Source organism: Macaca nemestrina, chromosome 1, assembly GCF_043159975.1.
Source record: "Macaca nemestrina isolate mMacNem1 chromosome 1, mMacNem.hap1, whole genome shotgun sequence".
Lineage (NCBI taxonomy): Eukaryota > Metazoa > Chordata > Mammalia > Primates > Cercopithecidae > Macaca > Macaca nemestrina.
The window spans coordinates 5,224,407-5,232,700 of record NC_092125.1 but is presented as its reverse complement, the minus strand read 5'-3'; positions in this window follow the sequence as shown (position 1 = coordinate 5,232,700).

The following is an 8,294-nucleotide window of genomic DNA, read 5'->3' as shown; positions in this document are numbered from 1 at the left end:
CATAAGAACAGCACAGGAAAGACTGACCTCCATGATTCAATTACCTCCCACGGGGTTCCTCCCACAACACTTGGGAATTCAAGATGAGATTTGGGTGGATACACAGCCAAACCCTATCTGTGAGGTTAAGGGGTCAATAAATGGCAGTGGGTTCAGTGGTCCTGGCTTCACTCCTAGCACCTGCTCACACATCAACTTAAGGTACTTCTCTGGATTCTTAAACTAGGGATTCCCAGTTCTGTTTGTTCGTTAACTCTCATTGAATCCGTACACATTCACCTACAGCTCTCACATCATAAACATCTGTGTTGCCACAGAATAAAATGCAATATTTAGCCTATGGCATCTTACCCATCATATATTTGTACCCAACAAAAATTCTTAAATGTAATGGGAAAATCACTCAACAAAATGTTATAGATTGTGGGCTATGAGCCAAGAAGTGTTTATGGTTGGATTTCTAGCATCTGACACAACATAGGCATACAACAAACATTCTTTGAATGAGCAAACGATTGACTATGAGGATGTGGAGATGAAGCAAACTGAATGAGAGTTTGTCATTCAGTGGGAAAAATGCACGTGCAGGCAAGACCTCATAATACCACTCAGAGAGGCTTCAAGTTCCCTGTTTCTCTTTCATGTCTCAGTGTTGGAGCATCGCCCCATCACTGGGTCAGTCTGCTTACCTCCCTGCAGGTGTGTTTTTGAATTAGCACATTCAACAGTAGCACTGTTGACATTTTGGATCTGTCAGTTCTTTCCTGGGGTTGAGGGGGAAAAGCCTATCTCGTACACTGTAGGATGTGTAGCTGCAGCCCTGGTCTCGACCCACCAGATGCCAGTAGCACACCTCTTCCAGTCGTGACAACCAAACATGACTACAGAAATTACCAGATGTTCCCTGAGGACCAAAACTGTCTTCTTTTGAGAACCACAGGGGTAGACCCATTACACATCTCTTTTACAAGGTGTGCCACAGATGCCGACCAAGCACTTGTGCAAATACTTAAGGACAAGTCTAAGCTTTGCTCTCAGGGATACTGGCTCTTCCCACAGTCCCCCAGCTCATGCAGGGGAGTGGATTTCTGTCTTGGTGAAAATATACATCTTATTCTTAAAGTTTCACAACAGGATGACAACTTTGCCTCCCTCACATCTGGTTTTAGGGTACATGGTTCTCATTCTAACCAATAACACCAAATCTTGTATCAAGTCGGTGGTTAAAAATTTATTCAAGAATTAATGAAATCCAGAAACTGGCCGGGCATGGTGGCTCACGCCTATAATTCCAGCACTTTGGGAGGCCGAGGCGGGCGGATCACAAGGTCAGGAGATCGAGACCATCCTGGCTAACACGGTGAAACCCTGTCTCTGCTAAAAATACGAAAAATTAGCCGGGCATGGTGGCACATGCCTGTAATCCCAGCTACTCAGGAGGCTGAGGCAGAAGAATGGTGTGAACCAGAGCGAGACTCCATCTCAAAAAAAAAAAAAAGAAAGAAAAGAAATCCAGAAACTGTCAGGGTTCACTACGAACATCTGAGATTTGAGAGACAGGTTAATCATTCTTGTGTACATCCTTGTACACATTGTTATGTACGAACTTTAGTGTACAACAGAAACATTTGGGGAGTTTGTATAAATGCATGTTTTGATTCCATTTCTAGAGATTCTGATTCAGTAGATTTAGGGTGGTGCTCAGGAAGCTACACTGTCTGAAAAGCTCTTTTAAGTAATCCGTAGGCTACACTTTGAAAAGAGATATTAATTTCTCCAAGTATTATTTCTGGATGAAATTAGACAACCAGAAAGAAAAACTCTCTTGAAATCTAGTAATAAAAGTCCTTACATTTTATTCCTTTTCAAAATGTTTTTGATGATTATAGAACCTTTGTATTTCCATTCAAATCACCTTGTCAGTTCCTACAAAAGTATCTTACTGTTGTCTAGTCACTGTCTATTTCATTGATTGATTTTAATTCTCTGCATAGCACTTAAGTACTTTTAAATTATCACTGATCTCCTCCCACTAGAATATAAGCTTCATGAGGGCAGAGGAATTATCATTTCTTTTTTTCTTCACTGTATCCCCAGTTCCCTGAGTAATGCCTTTCACATATTAGGTTCTCTATACATATTTATTTTATTATACTTTTATTTACTCATTTATTATTATTATTTTTTTGAAATGGAGTCTCTCTGTTGCCCAGGCTGGAGTGCAGTGGCGCGATCTTGGCTCACTGCAACCTCCACCTCCGGGGTTCAAGTGATTCTCCTGCCTCAGCCTCCCAAGTAGCTGGGACTACAGGTGTGTGCCACCATGCCCGGCTAATTTTTTGTAGTTTTAGTAGAGACAGGGTTTCACCATGTTAGCCAGGATGCTCTCGATCTCCTGACCTCGTGATCTGCCCACCTCGGCCTCCCAAAGTGCTGGGATTACAGGCATGAGCCACCGTGACGTATTTGTTGAATAAAGGAAAAAATAAAAATAAATAAGAGATACCGAATGTGTGTACTCAAGTCCAGTTTAAGGGTATTTTACTGGACAGTAACCTCTAACTTTCTATTAATCATTATATTTTATTAGCCAGAACACCTATCTGGTTAAACAGTTACCTTGTTTCTAACAAATAGGAAAATAATTCATGGCTAAATGACGGGGCTGTGTCTTGTTCCACGGTGGCTGCTTCTCATTAACCTTCATAATACGCAGATCTGCTGTTAAAACGGATGGGTTTCAGGTGATTCGATCAGCCTAATGAAGTGTAGCGCAAGGGTTTTGTAAAGGGGTGCAACTGTCAAGACTTCCTCTGGCAGGAAGGCAGACTCACTGAGACGGCAGCGCGGCACCCAAGACCTGTGCTTTCGTCTTTCTCTCAAACTCACTATCCCTTTCCCTCTTTTTCTCTAGCACTGTTTCTTGACTCATGCCTAGAACTCCACAGCTTCAAGGTAAGTGTCAGGGCTGTTAGTTGCAGGTGAATGAAATCCCAACTCAAATGACTGGAGCAAAGATGGGAACGCAGGGTTGAGAGAGGGGAGGGTTGATATCTGGTCTGGTGGGTGTGGTGCTCAAGTGGTCTCCCAAGAATCCTGCTCACATTTCCCCTGGGGCAGCTTAGTTCTGGGGAAGCTCTCTTTTCACGGTGGTAAGTGGATGTCGGTATCTATGGCCTTACCAACACTCACCTTCTCAGGATGCCCACAGAAAGAATTCCCCTTCCCCAACAGTTCCAATAAGAGCCTTGGAATTGGGCCAGGCATGGTGGCTCATACCTATAATCCCAGTGCTTTGGGACGCCAAGCCAGGAGGATCTCTTGAGGCCAGGAGTTGGAGACCAGCCTGGACAACACACTGTGACCCCATCACTACAAAATAAAACAGAAATTAGCCAGGCGTGGTGGTGCATGCTTGTAGAATCAGCTACTTGGGAGGCCAAGGCAGGATGGCTTGAACCCAGGAGTTTGAGGCTGCAGTGAGTTATGACTGTGCCACTGCACTCTAGCCTGGGCAATGGAGCAAGACTCTGTCTCAAAAAAAAAAAAAAAGGCTTTGAATGGAGTCTCATTTGTTCTAATTGTCCTGGCCTGGATAGCTTAACCACCCAGACGTCACTGTGGCCACTGCACGTGGTGCTCTGCAGGGACAGCCTAGGTCTCACGTCCACTTCTTGGGCCAGGAATGAGGCTAGCGCCACAAAACCCTGGTGGAGTGAGGGTGAGAAGACAGGCAGACATGGGGCAGGAAAAAGTGCAAATGTCCGCTTGAGCACTAAAAGGGGGCCACGGTTGATGCCTTTCAAAGGTGAGGCCTGAGAAGGGTGCTCCTTGCAAGTCTGCCAGTGCTGTGTCTTTCCACATGCTGAGTCCTGGCTCATTGGAGCCCTTGGGAAGCTCCTGGTTGGGCATTTCAGGTGCATGTTGCCCTCTTAGCTCCAGACCTTTGGTTTTGATGGTGCTCTTCCGTTTGTACCCTTGCCGTGCATAATGTTGTGATATAATAAGAAATATATATTTGGTTTTTGTCCCCAGTTCCTGGCCCAGAGTTCCTAAGACCCTTGGAATTTCCATTGTGTTAGGGTCACGCCTAACACATCTTTTGTTACTCATAAGAAGTCCCTTTCAACCACACTTTAGTTTATGTTAATGAGGTGACAAAACCCCTAAGGATGAGGCTGGTTTCCAGGGGAACCATGTGATTAGAGGTCGAAGCTTTTAGCCCCACCACCCAGGAAAAGGAAAGGAGCAAGAGATTGACTTAGTCAACAATGGCCAAAGATTTTATCAATCAATCATGCTTACATAATGAAGGTAATGGAACCTCTATAAAAACCCTAAACAATGGGGTTTGGAGAGCTTCTGGGTTGGTGAACCCATGGAAGTGCTGAGAGGAAAGCGTGCCCGGAGAGGGCATGAAAGTTCTGTGCCCCTTTTCCTATCCCTTGCCCAGTGCATCTCCCCCATTTGGCTATTCTCGAGTTGTATCCTTTATAATAAACTAGTAAACATAAGTAAATATTTCCCTGAGTTTTGTCGACCATTCTAGCAAATTATCAAACCCAAGGAGGGGAATCAGGGCAACAGCTGATTTACAGTCGGTCAGTCAGAAGTTTGGGAGGCCAAGACCAGATGGGATGAGTGACTGGCATCTGCAGTGGGGATATATACTTGTGGGGTACATATATTTTAAAATGTATGATGACGTTATCAACTATCATAACCCTGTTGTGCAGTCAACTAGTTTGTCTTATTGTGGGACTGAGTCCTTAACCTAAGGGGTCTATGCTAACTCCAGGAAGTTAGCATCAGAATTGGGTTAAATTGTAACACACACAGTGTTCACCAAGAATTGAAGAATTGGTGGGTGTGGGATAACTCTTCTCCCTTTGGTGTCAGGAGTGTGAGTGTAATGATAACAGAGTGGTCCTTGGGTGCCCTCCTGTTCTCATTTCCAACTCTGACTTTAATAGCCACCCCCACTCAGGCAACATCCCCCAAGTTGTCCACATGCTATCCCTGACCATATGCCTAGAGTTTCAAATGTGACAACCCAGCACTTCTGCTAACAGAGTAGGATGTATGAAATCTGGATATGGATGGCTAATGGGTACATTAAAAGATAGAATGAATAAGACATGCTCTTTGATTGTACAACAGGTTACTATAGTCCATAATAACTTAATTGTACATTTTAAAATAGCTAAAAGAGTATAATTAGATTATTTGTAACACAAAGGATAAGTACGTAAGGAAATGAATGCCCCATTTTCCATGATGTGATTCCTACTATATACCCACACAATTTTTTAAAAACTAAAAAGAAAGAAATATGAACATGATTCTGCTGGAATCCAAATGTCATCCACTGGATTCATAAGACACCACCACACGTCTCTACATAGAAAAACAAGGACAAGGCCAAGAGTTGGAGATTCAGGAACTCTACCCACCCCATCCCCTTCCCTTTGGGTTCAGTGTAGGCACATCCTGTGTCTCAAGGGCCATAATGAAAGTGTTGTCTCTGGCCATGACCTTCTATTATTTTTAAGTAGCTATGGCTGAACAAAAGACAAATAAAAACTTTCTCTGCTTGACATTAAAAAAATTACTGGCATGTCATATGGTAATTCATTAAAGAATTCTCATTCATCAAAACAATTCATTTTTGTTTGAAGAGGTTGAATAAGCAGTTTCTTGCTGATTTCACTGTGAGCCTCTCTGGCCACATGTGGCTCCGGTTCGTATGTGGTAATTTTATTCTCAAATATTAAGAGCTTTGGGGGGGCATATGTGGAACATTTTAAATCACAGGGTGCTATTTTACTTAGACACCTCCATACAAGCTCATTTCCTTCTTTATGTTTTTTTTCTTTTACAATTCTAACACCTAGAACTTGCATTCAGTCACTTTTTTAAAGATGGGAAAATACACACCAAACGGATTGATTTGAATCTGCCATTGAACTGTATATAGGAAAATGGTCTCAGGGTAATTTTAAAAGTTTTTTTTTTATAATATCCTAACGTAGGGGGAATTATTCCAGAGTTTCCTGGAATTCTGAGCATAATTAACCCTTGTAAATGTGCGCTTTACAAAGTCCTTTATGATAAAGAACACCCAGTTCATTTTTTATGGTAGTTTTGTTTCAACACCACAGAAATAGATAGCTTTTGGATTTCCCCAAAATTTTTTTCTCAGAAATCTTTTTTTTTTTTTTTTTTTTTGAGACGGAGTTTCGCTCTTGTTGCCCAGGCTGGAGTGCAATGGCATGATCTTGGCTCACCACAACCTCCGCCTCCCAGGTTCAAGCGATTCTCCTGCCTCAGCCTCCCAAGTGGCTGGGATTATAGGTCCACCACCACGCCCAACTATTTTTTTGTATTTTTAGTAGAGACGAGGTTTCACCATGTTGGCGAGGCTGGTCTTGAATTCCAGACCTCAGGTGATTCACCCGCCTCGGCCTCCCAAAGTGCTGGGATTACAGGCGTGAGCTACCATGTCCAGCCTCAGAAATCTTTAGTCAGGATGATTTCCCAATATCTAACTTGTGCTATTCATTTAATAGATTTTATCTTTTAAAAGATTCTTTTCCTTTTTTAGCCTTTCAGCTTCTTCTTCCATGAGCCCAGTTTCCTTGGTGAAATCTGAAATCTTAATGCCTGTGCCTCTGACCTCTCCTCATTTTCTTTCCTCTCCTCCGTAGAACAGAGACTGTAAACTCAAAATGCTGAGGTCAGATAGCTATTTTAAATGAGTAAATAGGTTGGGAACGACAGAAAGGAAGCAAAGGGGTATATGGGAACTCTGGAAACCAGAGATCCTAGACTAAGGAGAAGGTTGCCACCATTTAGCGTCAGCTAAGAGTTCCCATAAGAGATGATGACCACAGAGATTGCCAGAAGATACACTTCCAAGAGAAACCAGAGATCTACGTTTTAGTGTGAAATGTTGCAGTTTTAGAAATAGTCAATTATTTTAAAATTTTAAGACTACCCCTTTCCAAAGCCTGTACATGTCCCATAGCCACTAGAAATTCTTTTACTCCATGCTTTCACTAAAGTTACTTCCATTAAAATCTGATTAGGCCATACTCCTTTTTTTTTTTTTTTTGAGACAGAGCCTTGCTCTGTTACCCAGGCTGGAGTGCAATGGCACAATCTCAGCTCACTGCAACCTCTGCCTCCAGGGTTCAAGCGATTCTCCTGGCTCAGCCTCTCGAATAGCTGGGACTACAGGTGTGCACCACCACGCCCAGCTAATTTTTGTATTTGTAGTAGAGACGGGGTTTCACCATGTTGGCCAGGATGGTCTTGATCTCTTCACCTCATGATTCGCCCACCTCGTCCTCCCAAAGTGCTGGGGTTATAGGCATGAGCCACCGTGCCCGGCCTAGGCCATGTACTAATTCTTACTCTTCCCCTCACCTCCTTAGTAGTTGGGCCAGAGTTTTGCAAGTTACGATAGTAACCTGGTAAGTATCTAATGACGAGAGTCCTGCTCCTCCCCTGCTGGTTATTTCAGGCACTGGGACTAGAGCTCTTCCTGGGAAAGAGTGAATTGGGACCAATTTCCCTTGGTGGAGTTTGCCACTGGCCTGTGGACAGAGACTGAGGAGAGAGCTGCTGGTCAGGAAAGAGGTGGCTCTGCCCTTAATGCTGGAAAAGAAAGAACAGCTCAGTTCCAGCCTCCATCTGTCCACTTCCCCCTCTAATCACCTGGTACTTTTCCCTCTGCCCTTGTTAATCCAGCACCTCTGCCACCACTGTCAATACCGGGAGAGGCTAGATACAGGCCCATCCCGTGTACCCCATGTTACCCCCACACACCGCACACACGTAGACACACAGACATACACACATCCACACAAAGACTCACACACACACATAGACACACACATATCCAGACATAGAGACACACACATTCACATACACACAGACACACATTCACACATATAGTGATGCACACATCCACACACAGAAATGTACATTCACATCCACACATATACACACAGACACACACAGACACATACACATCTACATACATTCACACACACAGACACACAGGGAGACACACACACATCCACATGCAAAAATATACACATCCACATCCAGACTACACACACACAGGCGTGCACACACACACAGGCGTGCACACACACACACACACACAGAACTGTCATGCCCTGACTCGTTTTCTTCTCAGCTGCTCTTGATGTTCATTTTTATTTGATTTAACCACAGAAAACGTGGTGTGTCTGGGATTTCCAATGCTGTGAACAGGACCGAAGAAG